A 20,256-nucleotide genomic window follows, 5' to 3' on the forward strand; every position below is an offset into this window, starting at 1 on the left:
TCAGAAGAAGAGTGATTACTTCTGAAACCCTACTGCTTTTGGTCAATGTTGAAGGAATGAGTCAAACAGATAGGCAGTGTAATTTATATGACTATTATGCCCAAGAGAGACAAGCTTTTGAGCTATACAGAGTTCTTTTTCAGGTTTGAGAAAGGTACTGCTAAAAAAAATAAAAATTAAAAAAAGGCTAAAAAGCTCATCTCTCTCTCCAACAGAAGGTGGTCCAATAAAAGATACTACCTCACCTACCTTATCTCTCTAACAGCCTGAGTCCAACACAGCTGCACATTTTGCCCAAGAACAGTTGAATATGGTGTGTCAAGAGGGTTAATGTGTTCTAACTTCTCCCAGTTCTCCTATAAGATTCCTACTGAAGCACTCAATTTAATGCAGAAGTAGAATGAAGTTTGGATTTTATTTTACTTTTTGGTCCCATAAAATAGAGTTTTAAAGACAAATCTATAGGTAACTGCCTGATTCCAAAACATAAAACCAATGTAGTGTATTTGTTAATGGCTAAGGATATAAAAAATATTTCATATCTCATCAACTACACCAAAATTAACATTGCATTTTACTAACTTCGCTCAATTTAAAATTTGCATTGGTAAATGTTATGCAAAGTTGGATTTTTTTTCTTATAAGATATACTGTAAATTATAAATCTAATTCCAAAAAGAAAGAAAGGAAGGCAGGAAAAAGAAAAGCTTATACAGACAACAATGTGACCATGCACGTTTCAAAATTCAATTAAGGCCAAAAGAAAAAATGTTGCACAAGGGGGCCTCTACTACAACAGATGAGGAAAATTTTCAGGACAATGTATGGTGCATGAGACATGATGCAACTTCCATTAAGGATGCCAGAGTTGCCATCACTCTCTTTAAAACATACTGAAAATGTACCCTCTTGATTTTGTGGGGAAATGTTTTTCTTTCAATGACCAGCAAAACCAAAACAAATTTAAAAAAATTAATTTGGTTTACATTTAAAGGACTGAGGTAACTGGATGCCTCCGGAGATTAGTATTTGGGCACGGAGCTTTTAACTTCCAGATCAGATGTTTCAATCTGGCCTATGTCCATAGTGACTGAAAGTCATTACCATGTGAGACCCAGGCCTACATTCCTTGGCGCACAAAACACCCACTGAAGTCAATAGTAGTTTTGGGTGCACTGAGAATTCACAATAAGCCTCTTAATTACTATTCAGTGGCTTTTGTGAAGTGAAAGTTCTTGGTTCAAATCCTATGGACAGGTTGGGGGGAGGCAAAATAAACAGCAGCAGCATCGTGCCTACTACTGGACCTTTGTTTGGTGTCTCAGCAGAAAGGCAAGCAGTGAATGGACACCTACTACTCATCTCGCCACATCAGGGGAGTTCACATTGGCAAGGTGAGCTGAGGAAGCTTGCCCTTCCATTGTTTGTTCCTGTATCTGCTCTATGGAGTAACTGAAGTTTTTGTGTGATGTCAAATCTGGCATCTTTTATTAATACTGCATATATTTTTAAAAAATAGATTGAAAATACTGAACTGAATGAAATTAGAACAAAAGTCCCTACTATTAAAACCTTTAAAAAGGTGTATTTCTGTCCAAAACATGTATATGGGGAATGGAAAAATCATAACAATGAGATTTTTCAGGAACCTCAATCATTAAAAAATGTCAAAACTAGACAGAAACCAAAGATCTTAACTAATCACACTGGGTCCTAACCCTCAGGGCATAGTGTGGCCATGAGACTCCTGTCCAGTCCAGCTCTATCAGTTTTTAAAATGTATTCACTTTTCTCATTTGATTTCATACACACTGATGTCATTATCGTGCAATACTAAGACAGCAGTTGTACACTATAATGCTTGGAGTGTTGCTGCACTGCTAGAGGAGCTCTGCTTTGGATGTTATGATAAATGAGTGTCCCTTATCTCTTTAATAAAACAAGTTATTTTGTCCAAGGCTGTGTGAGAGCCAATTTCTAACATATTGTGACAAAGGGCTAAATTTTGCCTTTGGATACGTGGGCGCATCCCCCAGTGAAATCAGTGGGAGGTACATCAGTGGACCAGATAATCAGCAGGTGTAAATCAGCTTATCTCCATTGAAGTCAATGGAGACACACCAATCTACACCAGCCCAGGATCTAGCTCTAAGTAATTTACCTATAAAACACAGCACTACACCCAGTCATCTTTTTATAGTTCTTTAAATATCCATAAGACAGCTTATGAAGAGAAGGCATTATATAAAACTAAATGCTATTGTACTATTTTAGTTTGTGTTCTTTCAAGGATGGATAGTCTTGTGGTTATAGAACAACAGGCAGCCAGAAGATCTGGATTCAGTTCCTGACTCTGCTGCTGACTTGCTATGTGCCTGCAGGCAAGTGACTTACCCTTGCAGTGCCTCAGTTTTTCCATCTGTACAATAGAGATGATAATACTTTCATGCCACCCAGCTTGGGACTTGGAAGTGAATTGCAGAGAATAACCCAGAAGACTGAAATATTAAAATAGAGAGATCCTGGTTTAATTCCCATCCTGATGAAATTTCCTCCTAGTGCAAGATACTAGGTTGAGCCCAAAATCTCACCACCACTGCAAGATATCTGTCTGAAACTACTGTGTGGTAACAACACCAAATACTTAGTACTTGTTGCTCAGGATAACTGATGACTGTCTTGTTTCTTGGGAAATCACTGGATTTCCCACTCTGCTATTCTCCTCTGATCTCCTAATACCCTTACTCTAAAGTACACAAGGTTAGTGTGTATATAGAGTGGCTGGGTGAGCACTTTCATCATGAATGTGCTTGTTCACACACTAATAGGACTACTTGCTTCTACCCAAGTCATCATGAGAACAAAAGCCAGTCACACCAATGTTCATAGAAAAATTAGCAAAGGAAATATGAATATTTTATATATCAGCTAGGATTTAGAGAACATTTCCCCACTATTTATTAGTTCTAGTGGACAGTGTTATAGAAATGTCTGTACACTGATTGATTTGGTTGGAAACTGATGTTCAGCTGGTGTAGGATGAAACTCTGAAAAATATTACTGTTGGAAAAGGGAACATGAAAATCTGAGGCCTCTCACTTCTGTTCTGTATTTGCATTAGACATACTGTGATGGGGCATGATCCCCACATTGGCCCTACAAGAGCTGAATTAGGCCAGGTGTGCCCAATCAGCTAATTAGGCTGCAAATGAAGAGTGGGGGGAGCTTTAGGCTGAAGTCAGCTAATTAAAGAGAAGCTCACCTGCAAGGGATAGGTGAGGCTTCTACAAAAGACAAGAAATTGGAAGCAGATGGGGCAGTAGGAAAAGGTCTGCTGTTATCCTGGGAGGAGGGGGGTTACAGAGATGAGTTGCTTAAAGTTGCTTCTTTGGATGAGGGAGTGAAGAGACTGGCAAATCTAGAGGAGTGGGGAGCGCTAGGAAGTATGGAAGCAGCTCAGGGAAAGGCAGCAAGGTGTAGGGAATAGATCTTGGATGCTGTGTAGAGAGTCCCTGGAGTAGAGGGTGGGCCTGGGTTCCCCTGTCTGCTACTGTGGGAATGATACTGTGAGGTAGTGAAGCAGAAGACTGCTTGATTGCCCCTCCCCTCTCCTGGAAGGGAAACCACAATAGTGATGTGGACAGAGGGCTGATCAGGAAGAGGATGCTGTGGTTTCTGGAGCAAGAGAAGGGCTGCAGAGGAGAAACTGAAAGGTAGTAACTGCTGGAAGGGGTGTTGCTAATTGAGCTAATCCTCAAAACTGCCAGAGAACAGTGAGCAGAGCAACTTCATCACACATGTACAGTATAAAAAGAGATGAAATTGTATATTGTAAGCTTGACCACTTAATAATGAAAGTTCCTTACCAGAAAAAAAAAATAACTTCACTTCTGTTCTGCTAATCCATTGCTTTGTGGGTTTGAGCTGTATTTGGTATATCCCAGCTTTACATGTAAAATGGTATAGAAAGGCTGGACTTTCCTTCAAATATCTACATTTTGTGAGTTCCTGGAGGAGTGGCCAGTAATTGTTTAGAATGGTCAGGTGGTGCAACTTCCAGGTCATTTTAGTCATAAAGACAAAATCTGAAGATATGAACTCCCTGAACCCTTTGGCTCTCAACTGTGTATGTAACAACAAATGCTACAGGCACTTCCTAGATTCCCTTAGAATAGCCCTCTGATGGGATTTATAGAGCTCAGAGCATACCTTAATGGTGTTCAAAGCATGGAGTTATAGAGAATCTGTTGGTGGCTATATGACATAACTGCACAACCACTTTTGCTCTCCCTTTAGCTATCCTGCCTTGTTTCCATGTGATTACTGTAGTTCCACTCCCTTCAGCATCACCCAGTGGAGAAAAGCCTAGTGGCTTTTTTCAGTCTGATCCAGTTATCACTGATCTCTGTGGGAGCATTTCCATTAACTTGAGTAGGGACTGGATTGGACCCTTTGTGATTAACTATCAGCAATAATTATATTGCAGAACTTCATATACTGAAAAAAGCACCAATTTTATATTTTAGCTCTATATATTACTTCTTACAAGATCAAAACTCCAGCCTTATGTAAAATATCTATAGGGCTAAATCTGTTGTTCTCTGTATAAATCTATTGACTTATTTAGTGGAAACTTACTCCAAAGGTATAGAATGTAATAAATATAAAGAAATGAAGAGAGAGAATTGGGGGAGGAGAGACCATGTATGTCAGGAAAAATGTGTTCTTAAACAACATCAGCCACATCTAGCAGAAACTGGAAAATGACATTTATCATAGGACATTCCAGCAGAAATTGCTTGTAAATAAGTAATACAGCTCACTTTATATCTTGCAGCTATTGCATTCTGCTACCAATAGAACTCATTCCAGAACTCCTCAGGGCCACATATACTGTGCATCCCATAGCAAAAATCACAGAGTGGAAAAATAGCAATAGTACGCTAGAACACATTGGCGGAGGACATGAGACTGAGCACTAGATATCTATGAAGATGGATATTTTTTTTTAATAATGTGTCCCTGTCTAGTACAGTAATCCTTCTTCATCTAATAAGATATAGAACACCGTCAAGTGTGCATAGATCATTTTCTGTTTGTTCCATTTGTACTATGTGGCTGGGATTGGAGTACTTTGAACACTGTTTATGTCAAAGAGAAGAAATATTACAGTGTTAAGATAAAGAAAGAGAATAGTCTTGTGCTACAGGCACAATATTCACCTCCACCAATCTACAATCAGAAACAAGTTCCAAATGGCTAATGGGCTCTCGAAGATCAGATACTACATTTAGCAAACTCATGCAAAGGAAATGCCATGTGCTAAAATTCAGCTCACCATAGTGAAAAAAATTGTTTCAAACACTGGCTCCAGAAAACATACCAAACAATATTGCCAAACTGATTATTTTTAGTCAGATGAACTATCCTGACATTCAAGTGAATTGAAGTGGAAGTGTTATTTACTGGCCAGTAGATATCTGCTGGCCAGTAATGAGGAGTGGGAGTTAGGGAGCTCTGTTCCTGAGTCTGCCACTAACTCATTGTGTGAACTTGGGCACTTAACCTCTCTGTTCATCAGCCTTTCCATATGCCATCCGAGATCATTAATAGTTAACTAACTCAAAGTAATGTTACTAGACCTACAATATTAATACTGAGAGCACTTTGAAACCCTGGAATACATATGAAATATTATTATAGGTGGTGAATTTGTAGAACTATTTGAAAAATGTTGCACATAATTTCAAAGGGTTCAAAATGAAACCACTTTTCATTTTTTCAAATTTTGCTACTTGCTCAAATCAAAATTAATTTTAAAGGTTATTGACATTTTTAATTTATCAAAAATCTAGTTTGATAAACAAATTAATTTACAGAAAACTGGTTTTCAAAAATGCAAATTTTCAATAAAAATGTCAAGAATGTAGATTTTCCCCCCCCCTCAAAATTTAATGGAATTGTTTTCAACAAAAGTTGTGATTAAAAATGTGAATTTTTTTGCAGATCTTATGGTTTTGAAAGGCCATATTTGGATGATAAAATGTTTCTCTTGAAATTTTTTGACCTGTTATACTTTAGAAATCCATGATCACATCATAATCCCACAAAAATAATAATGCTAATTATACATTTATAATTAGTAGTATTCTATTGATATTATTATTTAACAAATATAGCTATTAATACAGACCTGCTCTTTGTTTTACTTGGATGGGTTTTTACTTTGTTGTTTTCTTTTTCATTTGACAATTTTCAGTCCTTTCAGGGCCTTGACACGCAACCTGAGACTAATGTAAATACATGGAGGGGGAGCACTGCAGCTCACCAATGGTCTAATCTGCGAGATGTCGATTGCCTCCTCCTAGATGCTAAGTACCCTGTACTTCCATGAGGTTAAACTGGAATTGTTGGTCCTGAGCATCTCTCAGGAGGTGCTGGGAACATTGTAGACTTGCTCCCAACATGCTGCTATTTTAAAGAGGGCATTGAAAGAATGAACACATCCCTCTCAAATGTTATATAGTTTTTACTAAATCTGTTCCTCCTCCCCCGCAGTTTCTTTGTTGCTTTGCATTTTTGCTCACTGAGGACAATATTCATTGTTTGCCTTCCATAAGTAATGGGGAGCCATAACTGTTGAAATATGGCCTGGGACACAGAAGAGACAGAGCTAGTTCTGTATTACTGTCCCATTGAGGTTCATGGGATTAAGACCCTGTATTTCGAGGTAGGGACTATAAAATGGTGCTGCTGCTCTGTTATCTATCCCCCACCCCCTCAGGAATGGACAGTGGTAAGGGGGCCAAGGCTGGGGCCACAGCTGGGTGGTGCTCCCTCCCTGCCTCCCCCGAGGTGGCTGCCTGGCCCCAGCCATGCCCCACCAAACATTCCTCTGTGCCCCCCCCCAAGCTTTTCTGCACACCCCACAATTTGGGGACCTCTGTTGTTGGTAAAGTTGATCAGATATCTAGTGGACATTAATACTGTTTTTGACAGTGCTTGGCAGAATGGCACCCTGATCCTTGAGTGGGGCCTCTAGGTATATAGATGATAAAGCTATGTTCTATGGTTGACACTGCACTAGGAAAGTAGCTAATGGGGTAGGTATTATTACTGATATTCATATTCATTAATATGCTGTTGGAGGAGGGAGATCAGTGTATTATGCATGGCTTTCCTAATATGTCTTGATCCCAACAAATCCACAGATTCTAAGACTGTAGCTCTTGCTTGTTACACTGGAGAGTGGCACCAACCCCCTCCTCCCAGTGGAAGGATGAACAGTAAACTCTGAACAGAGAAACTCACTGAGGTTTTTTGAATTCACTGATTTTTTTTTCTCGCCTGCATTAGCAGCATAGTCTTTTCCTGATTTTATTGGTGTCTGTTTTACACTATGGTAGCTAAATAATAGTTTGCTAGGCTTTGGAGTTTTGTTTGGTGTGTGTGGTTTTTGTTTTTTTAAACTGTCTTTAGAAAGAGAAACAGTTTTTAGGGAAACAGTGGGATCAATGGGATAAGAAAACCTAAATCAGATTCTGAACAGTATTTGTTTTAAAATCTGCACTGATTTCGCTAAAAGTGAGAACAGTCATCTTAGGTCCCTGAGCTCAAGGTATCAACTACTTGTGTCACACAGTTGGAAAAACTCTGCCCTATGCCAGTAGGGGATGGCCAATGATTAGTCCACAGTTTTATTATTGCATTTCCTTTTTGAAGCGTGCAAGGAGTATTCCATACTAAAGGTAGGGGTGAGGATTCAGAACCACCAGTGCTTGTAATAACTTATTCAGTAATTCCACTGTATTAATCTCTTCAACTGTAAAATTCTCTTACCAGTGCTCTTCAATCATTTCAGTTTCATTTTGGTGTTTTATCTTCAGAATCATGCCCTTAGTGGAATAAAAACTGGCTGCTAGAGATGGTAAGATTATTATAGGTTTTCTGTTTGCAGTGCTACAGTTTAGATTGTGTCATCTCCATTATAAAACTTTCTTTTTCTTTAGAGTTTTATAACTTGGCTCTAGAAGTTCGTTGCGGGTTGAAATGGGGGGGGGGGAAGGATAGCTCAGTGGTTTGAGCATTGGCCTGCTAAACCCAGATTAGTGAGTTCAATCCTTGAGTGGGCCACTTAAGGACCTGGAGCAAAATCAGTACTTGGTCCTGCTAGTGAAGGCAGGGGGCTGGACTCAATGACCTTTCAGGGTCCCTTCCAGTTCTATGAGATAGATAGGAATAAAATCTTAAAGCAGTAAACTTATTATTCAGAATTCCCAAATAAAATGGGTTTGGTTAAGTGTAGAAAATACAATTTCATAGATTTCAGGTTCCTTTAGTGATAATAACTCACAAATGAGTTTGATTTAAGACTGTTAAACTGATATTTTGATCTGTTATGCCATATATAGTTTTTTTTATTTTTTTTAAAAGTGCCTCTCCAAAACTCAAGGGGAAAAAGGAACACTTTATGTATACATACAAATTGCCCATCAGCCCAATTGTCACATTAACAAACCTTTCCCACCAGACCAATATTTACCTCTCAAACCACCCAGTTATTCAAATTGACTGCTTAAAAAGAGCCTGGGTAAAATAGACAGGCCTTGCAACTTGCCCTGAAAGCCAACAAATTCTGGCACCATCAGGGCAAGGACCAAGTGACTGTTGCAGGGCCTTTCACTGAGACTGGTCTGCCTGCCGCTCCCATACAAGCTCCTCAACTGGTTTCAGTTGCCACAATTTCATGAGAGAGAGAGATGATATATCATTAAGGGTTTTATAACTAAAAATCAACACCTTGAATTTCACCCAGATAAACTGGAAGCCAGCATAGGCTACAGAGCAAGATACTCCACTAAACTAGCAGGCAGCTGCAATCTGCAAAACCTGCAGTTTTGAACCAAATTCACTGATCACATAATGTGGGACTGGCTAGCCCCACATCTGTTTCTCAGCATAAACTAGAACAACCTGAGGGCTGCTCTAACTTAAACCTGGTTTCCCACAATGCTAAGTGGCCATTGCAACTATCACCGCCTATTGCAACACAGTCATTCTGGCCCTGCCCCTTTCCCTCTGTAATTTACACCTACTTTAAGGCTTCCTTACACTGCTAGAGTAGTGTTAAGGTGAAAAAGATCTGGCTCTAACTGTGTGCTAGTGGTGGTGTTGCTGTTAATAACTAAGTGAGTGTGGTGTGTTTTCTCCCCCGTTTTCCCCCCCCAGCTGGAAGATTCCAAACTTGACTTTCTTTATACTGTAACACATGGAAGACATCAAACTGCTATTTCCAGATTTTGAAAGCCAGAACACATTAAAGTACTCAAGATGTAGAAATAGCACAAAACATCCTCCATATATTGTTACTAATATAAGATACATAAAATAAAGAGTAAATAAGTGGATGCTTTGTATATCCTGAAATCTCTCACTACATTAAGAATGTTTCTTATTCCTACATTGTTCAGATTTGAAGTAATTTATTTTAAAATTATGTATATATGTATGCATTTGCAAACTAAAGGCAGTGGATAGGGAGATATTAGGTCTCTCTGATTTAAAGAAATTGCAAGACTTCTATGCCTTATTTATAAAGACAACATGCTTTTAAAAAAAAATGCACACACAACACCTCATTGCATTTTGATGAATCTGAATGTAATCTCCCTGATAACATCCAAAGTGGAGTGTTTTCTAGTCTCACGGTTTAGATCTTTTAATAGTCTAACAGCTGGATTTATGCTTTTACAAATTGCCATGCAAAGGTTGACAATGGTTCTAACAGAGAATGTACTGCATGCTTTTCAAGATAGAATTTGGTCCTTCATACATATATCCTCAGTTTTGCCACTATAGCCCTGCTGATTTCAACAGCAGTACACAAGTCTAATTGATAGAGGTTGTATACATCATGTGGATTTAAAATATATAGGGCTAGATTTTTGGCAGGCCTTCATGCAGCTGGGGGAGGAAGGGGGGAGGAGGATGCAAAGAGCCACCTCCTTACACATTCTGTGGAAGAGCCTCTTACTTGCAGTCCCTTTGCTCAAGGAAGTGTAAGTGTTGCTCTCTGTGCAGTCTGGGGAGGGGGAAGGGTCCCTAAAGAGGTGGTGGACACCCATAGGCCTGATCTACACTACGTGGTTAGGTGGAATTTAGGTGCATTAGGCCAATTTTAAAAATGACTGTGTCCACACAACCAACCCCATTCCGTCGACCTAAAGGGCTCTTAAAATAGACTTCTGTACTCCTCCCCAACGAGGGGAGTAGTGCTAAAATCGACCTTTCTGGATCGAATTTGGGGTAGTGCGGACGCAAATCAATGGTTTTGGCCTCTGGGAGCTATCCCAGTGTGCTCCATTGTGACTGCTCTGGACAGCACTTTGAACTCCGATGCACTAGCCCGGGGAACTTTTGAATTTCATTTCCTGTTTGGTCAGCGTGGCGAACTCAGCAGCACAGGTGACCATGCAGTCCCCCCAGAATCGCAAATGAGCTCCAGCATGGACCAAAAGGGAGACACTGGATCTGACTGCTGTATGGGGACAAGCATCTGTGCAGGCCAAACTCCGATCAAAAAGAAGAAATGCAAATATATTTGCCAAAATCTCACAGGGCATGTTGGACAGAGGCTACAACAGGGACACACAGCAGTGCCACGTGAAAGTTAAGGAGCTCAGGCAAGCCTACCAAAAGACAAAGGAGGCAAACGGTCACTCTGGGTCAGAGCCCCATACATGCTGCTTCTATGATCAGCTGCACTGCATTCTGGGGGGGGACCCTACCACTATCCCACCACTGTCTGTGGACACCTGCAAGGGGGGAGTCTCACGCAACAGGGAGGAGGATTTTGTGGATGAGGAGGAGGAGAATGCGCAGCAGGCAAGCGGTGAATCCGTTCTCCCTGGCAGCCAGGACCTTTTCATCACCCTGGAGCCAATACCCTCCCAAGGCGTGATCCCCGACCCTGAGGCCGGAGAAGGCACCTCTGGTGAGTGCACATTTGTAACTACAGTACAGGGTTTAAAAGCAATAGTGTTTAATGTTTGTTTTGCCCTGAAGAACTGGGATGCATTTGCGACCAGTACAGCTACGGGAAAAGTCTGTTCACATGTCTGGGGATGGAGCAGGAATCCTCCAGGGACATCTTCCTGAAAGTACTCTGAAAGTCTTTGCAGAAGGTTTCTGGGGAGGGCTGCCTTATTTCGTCATCCACGGTAATACACTTTACTACGCCAAGCCAGTAGCAAGTATTCTGGGATCATTGCAGCACAAAGCATGGCAGTGAATGGTCCTGGGTTTTGGTTGCATTCAAGCAACATTCAGTCTATATCTTTCTGTTTTAGCCTCAGTAGAGTGATATCATTCATGGTCACCTGGTTGAAATAAGGGAATTTTTTTAAGTGAACAGTAAAAGGACCCCATTCGTGCTGGGCTGTTTGCGCTTGGCTAAAAGGGATCATCCCAGAGAACAGCCACGCGGGGGGGTGGGGGTAGGTGTGTGCTGCACATCCACCCAAAAAACGCAGCCCCTCCTTTTAAATGTGAAACCCAATCCATTGCTTGCTCTGGGAAAGGGGGGGTGCTGCAGTTTGAAAACATTCCCACATGTTATGAAGATGTAAGAAGCTAACCCCCCCCCCCCCCCCCCCCTATACCAAAAGGCTTACCATGGCTGTGTGTGATGTGTCATCGTACCGGCAGGTGCTCGATATAAAAGGCAAAATGCAACTTTGTAACTAAAGCACATGTGCTGTCTGCTGTGAACTGCTTGATTCACTATGGAAGAGTCTCCCTTTTGTTCTCAGAAATGTATCATCTTAAATTTTACTCCCCCTATCATCTCAGTCCCTGAGGTTATCGCAGATTAGAAGGTGAAAAAAAGGCACTCACAATGACGACACATTTTCTGAGCTCATGCAGTCCTCCTGCACTGATAAGGCACAGCTTAATGCATGGAGGCATTCAGTGGCAGAGGCCAGAAAAGAATTAAGTGAGTGCAAAGAGTGGAGGCAGCATGTGATGCTGAGGCTAATGGGGGAGCAAATGGACATGATGAAGTGTCTGTTGGAACTGCAGGAAAGCAGACCCCTGCTGCATCCACTGTATAACCGCATGCCCTCCTCCCCAAGTTCCATATCCGCCTCACCCAGATGCCAAAGAACGAGGGGATGGGGAGAGGTTCCAGGCACCCAGCCACTCCAGAGGATGGCCCAAGCAACAGAAGACTATCATTCAAACAGTTTGTTTATTGTAGCCACACTAAAAATCAATGTGGCCTTGTCATTCCTCCTCCCCCACCCAGGCTACCTTGTCCATTATTTTATTTTATCTATCTATCAAAACAATGGTTACTTTATTTAAAAGGGGGGAGGGTGGTTGGCTTACAGGGGAATTAAAATCACCAAAGGGGGTAGGTTTGCATCAAGGAGAAACACACACAACTGTCACACTGAAGCCTGGCCAGTCATGAAACTGGTTTTCAAAGCCTCTGATGCACAGCACGCCTTGCTGTGTTCTTCTAATTGCCCTGGTGTCTGGCTGCTCAAAATTGGACGCCAGGCGATTTGCCTCAACCTCCCACCCCACCATAAATGTCTCTCCCTTACTCTCACAGATATTATGGAGCACACAGCAAGCCTCAATAACAATGGGAATGTTGGTTGTGCTGAGGTCTGACCTAGTCCGCAAACAGCACCAGCAAGCTTTTAAACGTCCAAAGGCACATGCTACCACCATTCTGCACTTTTTTTTTTTAATAGAGATATCCCATCTCCTAGAACTGGAAGGGACCTTGAAAGATCATAGAGTCCAGCCCCCTGCCTTCACTAGCAGGACCAAGTACAGATTTTGTCCCAGATCCCTAAGTGGCCCCCTCAGGTATTGAACTCACAACCCTGGGTTTAGCAGGCCACTGCTCAAACCACTGAGCTATCCCTCCCCACTTGCTCAGCCTGTAGTCGAACTGCTCCTTACTACTGTCCAGGCTGCCTATGTAAGGCTTCATGAGCCATGGGAGCAAGGGGTAGCTGGGTCCCCAAAGAACTGTTGGCATTTCAACATCCCCAACAGTAATTTTCTGGTCTGGGAAGTAAGTCTCTTCTTGCAGCTGTTCGAACAGCCCAGGGTTCCTAAATATGCGAGTGTCATGCACCTTTCCCAGCCATCCCATGTTGATGTCGGTGAAATGTCCCTTGTGATCCACCAGTGCTTGCAGCACCATTGAGAAGTATCCCTTACAGTTCATGTACTGGTTGGCAAGGTGGTCCAGTGCCAAGATGGGGATATGCGTTCCGTCTATCGCCCCACCACAGTTAGGGAATCCCATTGCAGCAAAGCCATCCAGTATGACCTGCACATTTTCCAGAGTCACTACCCTTGATAACAGAATGTCAACGATTGCATTGGTTACTTGGATCACAGCAGCCCCCCACAGTAGACTTGCCCACTCCAAATTGATTCCCAACTGACCGGTAGCAGTTAGGCATTGCAAGCTTCCACAGGGCTACTGCCACTCGCTTCTCAACTGTCAAGGCAGCTCTCATCTTGGTATTCCTGCACTTCAGGGTGGGAGAAAGCAACTCTCAGAGTTCCAGGAAAGTGGCCTTATGCATGCAAAAGTTTCGCAGCCACTGTGAATCATCCTATACCCACAACACTAGGCGGTCCCACCAGTATGTGCTTGTTGCCTGGCCCAGAATCAGCATTCCATTGTATCAACCAGCTCCACTGATGCCATGATGACCCAATTGCCACGGCCTGTGCTTTCAGGAGTCTGTCCCCGTGTCCTCATCAAAATCTTCCTTGTGCTGGGCTAAGAGACGCCAGTTCTGCATGTACTCCAGGATAATGCACAAGGTGTTTAAAATGCTCACAACAGCAGTGGTGACAGTGAGCTGAGCGGGCTCCATGCTTGCCATGGTATGGCCTCTGCACAGGTAACCCAGGAAAAAAGGTGTGAAGGATTGTCTGCCGTTGCTTTCACAGAGGGAGGGGTGACTGATGACATGTACTTAAAACCACCCGTGACAATGTGTTTGCCCCATCAGGCATTGGGAACTTAACCCAGAATTCCAATGGGCAGTGGAGATTGCGGGAACTGTGGGATAGCTACCCACAGTGCACCACTCTGTAAGTCGATGCTAGCCATGGTAATGAGGACGCAGTCCACCGACTTAATGCGCTTAGTGGGGACATACGCAATCAACTGTATAAAATTGACTTCTAAAAATTGACTTCTATAAAATCGACCTAATTTGGTAGTGTAGACATACCCATAGTCTTGGTTCCTTGTTGCTCCAGTCTACTCAACAGCCCAGGCTGCTAGGGGAGAGATTGTGCTTCCTGCATTCGCAATTCACCGCTAAGCTCTCCATTGGGGCCTTGGGCCTTTGAACAGCCCCCTACTCAGGGGTAAATACCACAATTTGGCCCACAAATTATGATGTGCATTTTCCAGGAGCACTTCACACAGCAATGTGAACCATTTGGTAATCTATTCCTTCTAAAGCACCTCTTGACTAGAAGAGCCTTTGAGAGTTAATCAAGACTTTCACAGTGATTGGAAAGTAATAATAGCTTATGAAATGACATTTGTAAATTGCTTAACATTTTCTTGTGACTTTCTTCATTTCATAGTGTCCCTACATGTTTAGAGTTTTTCTCCCTCATTACTAAGTTCAGCCAAAAGTTCAGTCCTCTAAATGCAAAGACACGTCTAGGAAATTAGGCCCTAGTCCAGCAGAACACAAGCATAACTTCAATGGGACTACTCAAATTCTTAAATATATAATTGTTTTGTTGGATTGGGACCTTAGAGACTGAAATTTAGGTAGCCACAAATCAGGCTCCTTAAATTGGGCTGTCATTCCCTCCCACTTTCTGTTGAGGATTATTCCTGTTTGACAGAAAGGGCTCAGTAACCCTCTAGCATGAACATCCACATCCTTAGAAAAAGGGAGGACATAGTTAGTATTACAGAATCCCACCCATGTTACACTTTAATACAGATGCTGAATTATGCCCCTCTCCCTGAACTGTAGGACTGACAGACTAGGGCAGTATAATAATATCATTACAATAATATGCATTGTCCTAAATGTGCATGGAACTTTGCAGGCAAATAAAAAAACAATGAGCCATATCATTACCTGGTGTAAGTCAGCCTAGATGCACAACGCTCATGCTCACTCATACCACCTGAGTATCTGTCTCAATGTTCCTCCCCTGATCAGGTTAGGAGCTGAGATGGGATATGATGCATAGTCAATATGGACAAATACTGACTAGGTACAATTACAAGTTGTCTGACATTCTGGGCTAAATTGAGCCATAATTGTGTAAGCAAGACTCCTGGTAATTTCCACAGGGAGTTTCATATAAATTCCAGTTGCATGAAATGGCCACCAGATGCTAACTCAGGACCACTACTATTTCTTCTGCATAATAACATGATCTAAGAATTAAACTGTTTGAGGCAGTCACCATCTTTTTGTTATGTTTGTGCGTAGCACAATGAGGCTGGAACCTCTAGGTGCTTTTGCAATAGAAATAATACATTTCAGACTTTAGTTTTAATCTTCTAGCTTTACTGGATTGCTGTATACCTGTAATTTAAGTTTCTATATTTAATTACAATCTCTGGATCCTTCAGAAGAGCTTGAACTGTTTTCTCTTGAGTTTTCAGATTGGAATAAAAATAGTTCTATTGGCCTCTAATTTTTTTTTAATCCCCACTGCTGTAAATATAGAATTATTATAGTACGTGATGCCCTGGAGAATATGTGCTATCATGAAATTCCCACCCTGATCAACAGAGAACTAAGATCCTTGTGCATAATGTATGGTTGTATATGGGCCACCTATCAATGGAATCTGTTTTAAGATTAAATTAAAACAATATATGATAATGCCTCTACCTGAGTGCCTACTGTGTATTGCACCAGAATTGAAAAATTAATAAGCAGAAATATCAAGCATGCAGATTAATTCTAGAAGAAAGATTCTTTTGCCACCTTTTTCCCTCTTGACTGCTAGGACAGGTTGGCAACCCACTATGTTTCCCTGGAGGATAATGTCTTATGTTCCAGAATCTAAATTTTCATTTAAAATTTTTTTTTAGAATTATGTTCACATTCATGTGAACAGAATTCAAGAAATATTGTTCACCTGAATCTGCATACAGCCTAAAACAACAGTTCTGAAAAGCAAATTGCTTTCTTTATCTCAATGTATGATGTCTCTGAATCCTAACAATGAAAATTTAATAACATGGTTAGTGCAACATTTGAGAGAATATCACCATTTAATTTTTTAAATCAGCACTGCCTAAATTTTGTAGTCAGACCCTACACTGATTTCTGCCCCCCGCCGCCGCCGCCACCACCACCCTTTTTTTTTTTTAAGATGGCCAGTGTCTTGATTTTAGATATAAAATTTGAATGTCGGGTGGAAATAATCACCAAAAGTGTTACTGAGGAGGAAAGACCTATAATATACTGAGGATTAGTGATGGGAGGCGGTACAGTATTTACTTTGTTTTGCAAATTATCGGATTATTTTCAGAACTCTTGTTTCTATACAATTGAAAATATTGTTTTTTTTTTTTTTTTTACAAGTTTTTACAGAAGTTATCTTAATTTATGTCCTATTTGGTTACATTTCCTGAAATCCTTTTTTATTTTCCAAATTGTTTGACAGAAGTTTTAATTAAATACTACTTCCTTCAGAAGAATAAGGCTGCTTTAGTCTGATTGTGCTCACAGCATCTTTCTCTTTAATCCTCCCCCACCCCCACTTCTACTTTTCTCTAACCAATTTCAATATTACCAAGGACCTTTCAATCAAACTGACATATATTCAAAACAGCTAACTAAAATTAATACATTCTGAATTTATCCTGTGATTTGAATATTTATTAACTAACAAAACCCCTTGAAACCTAGCGACCTGATATAATGGGAAGGAAAAATCTTTCTCTCTCCTTCCAAAAGCAAATTTTCTGGTAAATTGTCGTATAGAGTGACAGAAAATGTTCAGTCCTCTTTGCTAATGAATCTATCTTACAGAGTACATGGCATGCGGCTTGAGCAGTAAATGATGTTTTAATGTTGCAGCTCAGAATTGAGAAATACCTTAATGAATTTTTGGAGCTTTATAAATTCAAGAGCTGGCCATATGAAAGCTCACGTGACTTGTTTTACAAAGATGGTAATTGTTTGGATCCCCTGATTAGAACGGAACAAAACATAGTTATTACAACAGTTTATACTAAGCCCACAGATAACAAAACATTTTTACTGCCAAGTAGTCATCACCGAAGGCATGTAATTAGCAACTTGCCTTCAACTGGCTTGAAAGATACTACTACCATGCATGCAAATAGTAGGACTTTTCAGGATAAGGTACTGAAAATGAAACAAATTACTGAAGAGAAACTATAATTGTTCTCCATTTAAAAGCTAAAATTTCTAAGGAAAACTGTCCAAGCACGGCTGCTTTCCCACACTATTTGCTACAATATAATCTTACATCTTCAAAAATGAAGCACAGTGTAGTAAAACAGAGAACATGTTTAATGTAACAAGATTATAGGGCTTGACCTGTTTTCTTCCGCACCAGCTTCTTAACTGATTAATTTTTAACTGCCTGAGTGTCAGTATGAATGCCTAAAATCACATTCTCATCTTAGTTAGTTGCATTTACTCAATTGACATCAACGAGATTGCTAGTGTACCAAAGAAGAGAATCTGGCCCTTAGTCTTTTACTGTGCAACTGCATCTATTGGCCTCAAAACCAGACACACATATTATTATAAGAAGTGATGAGTTCTGGTGATCTGAGCCCAGCACTGGAAGGCAAGTTCTAACTGGAACCTAGACAATGAGTCCCTCTGTGAATTCTGGCAAATCATGGGTTAATCTTTGTCTCACTTCCCCCCTCCTCCCTGCGTGTAAAATAAGGACAATAATACCCTTGTCAGGAGGGTATTGTAAGGATTCATTAGTTAATATTTATATAGTGCTTAGAAAATGAATATACTAAGCATCATTAACATTTTGTATTTTTAAAGTTTTTTTTAAATAAAACTTTGTATTATGCCTGGTAAATCAGGCAGTTGGTGGTTTTTTTTTTAAGGAAGAATAAGAATAGGCAACTGATTACTTCCCAGATGCTCCATGTTTTTCAATAACTTAAATGACTGTCACAGTCCTCCCCAGTAAAATTTACACAAATGAGATTTTATTTGATAAAAAGATGTAATAAAACAACAAAGTAGCTGACTTCAGGGCCGGCTTTAGGAAGGGCGGGGCCCGATTTGAATACCCGGCAGCGGTCCGGGTCTTCGGTGGCACTTTGGCGGCGGGTCCTTCACTCGCTCCGGGTCTTCCACGGCACTGAAGGAAACTGCTGCCGAAATGCTGCTGAAGACCCGAGCGAGTGAAGGACCCGCCGCCGACATGCCGATGTAGACCCGGACCACCGTCGGGTGAGTAAAAAAATTAAAAAGGCACCTAAGTTAGGCACTCTGCTTTAGGGCGCGGGGCCCTCTTAGGCGCGGGGCCCGATTCGGGGGAATCGGCCTAAAGTCGGCCTGCCTGACTTTACTTAGCCTGGCAAAGCTGCATAAAATATACCCTACAAAAAGCAGTTGTGTGGTTTATGGAATGACATCTAACTGAGAAACAAATCATTTCAATGAAAAGTTAGAACAATGTAGAAGGTTTAATGTTAATGTTGTAACAAAGATTTCTTGTAACACACAGTGAAATTTGTCATGCTTATAACTAGAGATGGGCCAAGGAACCATTTTACAGATTATAATCCAAAATTATCTTAAAATGGGGGTTTGAAGTTTAGATACAGAGTGAAAGGACAGCAAGGGTACGCTTCAGATCAGTGGTGCTGAAAACTTGTGAGCTGTTCTTGCAAGATTTCATCCCCAAATCTCTCATATATAGCTGATTTTCTGGGATTTTCACTGTTTTGGACCAGATTCAGAAAACAGAAGTTTTGGATTTGACAGAAGCTGCACTACAAAGGGTATGTTTTATTGAAGGATTTTAATCAGACTTCCCTTTGCCCCCATTAAAGTTAGGGTAATGGGGCAGAAGGAACAGGATTCTGAGGTAGAGACTCTCTTATAACTTAACTATCAGTATATGATAAATATATTCTTCTGGAAACAATTTTCACGTTCTTCATTGAGAATTTTGCTTGAGTAAGAACAGCAGAATTGGAGCCAGGAGGTGATTCATAAGCACCAATCAGTGCAGCGCTGCTTCATCAACCATGCCCCTGACACTTACTGCATTTCAAGCCTTATTCATGTGTGAGTGAATAAAGAACCAAATCTTGCTCATCTCATTCATGCTACCAGTCCTACTGAGAATGGGACTGCTGGCATGTGAACAGGATTTGGCCCAAAGTACTTCCCAATATCAACACTATAGATGCATTGTGCTAGACACTCTACAGACTGAACAAAATTACAGTCCCTATCCATCTATTTGCTCTGTGTTTGTACAGTACCAGCGCTGTCCATAGCTAGGGCTCCTAGTTGCTATGAGAATACAAATAATAAATAACAATGCAAATGAAGTGTATGACAAAATGTATAATTTCTCATACTTATTTGTATTGTAACCAGAGCACTCATGTCATCTGTGCCCCCATATTTAGCTTTCATATGCCCAAACCACATGGGGGTGTGTGTGTGTGACACACACACACACACAAATATTAATTATCTGTATTTCTATACCGCTTTTTATCCCAACATTTCTGGATGCTTTACAACTATTAATTACTGAGGCGGTAAGTACTATCACGCTCAGTTTAAAATGCGTAAACTAAGGGCTAGTTGCTCACTAGCAGATAATGAGTTAGGAATTTAATTTGGGTATTCTGGCTGCAAGTCCCCACTCTACATTCCTGTTTGCAATAGATTTCTCCACTACATGCTGTGTACATACACACCCCGACCCTCGAGATTAGTTTGTCATGTTCTCGGATGTAGTTACTATGTTAGACTAAGGGTGGACAGAGGCAAAAAATACAATCCTAATTCTTTACTGAAATGACGGGTTTAAGATTTTGGATGAATGGGTGGGCTGGCACCTGAAATAAACTGAAGCAGGTCAGTTACACTGATCCAGTGCATGAATGCAACCAGGTAGATCTGTGCAATAACAAACCTCCACGGGGTTAAGGTGGAATAGCTACATTCCTAGGGAGGAAGGCCATGTAAGCAT

This window comes from Terrapene carolina, unplaced genomic scaffold (genome assembly GCF_002925995.2).
Source record: "Terrapene carolina triunguis isolate 2854851 unplaced genomic scaffold, T_m_triunguis-2.0 Scaffold66, whole genome shotgun sequence".
In the NCBI taxonomy this organism is placed as follows: Eukaryota; Metazoa; Chordata; order Testudines; family Emydidae; genus Terrapene; species Terrapene triunguis.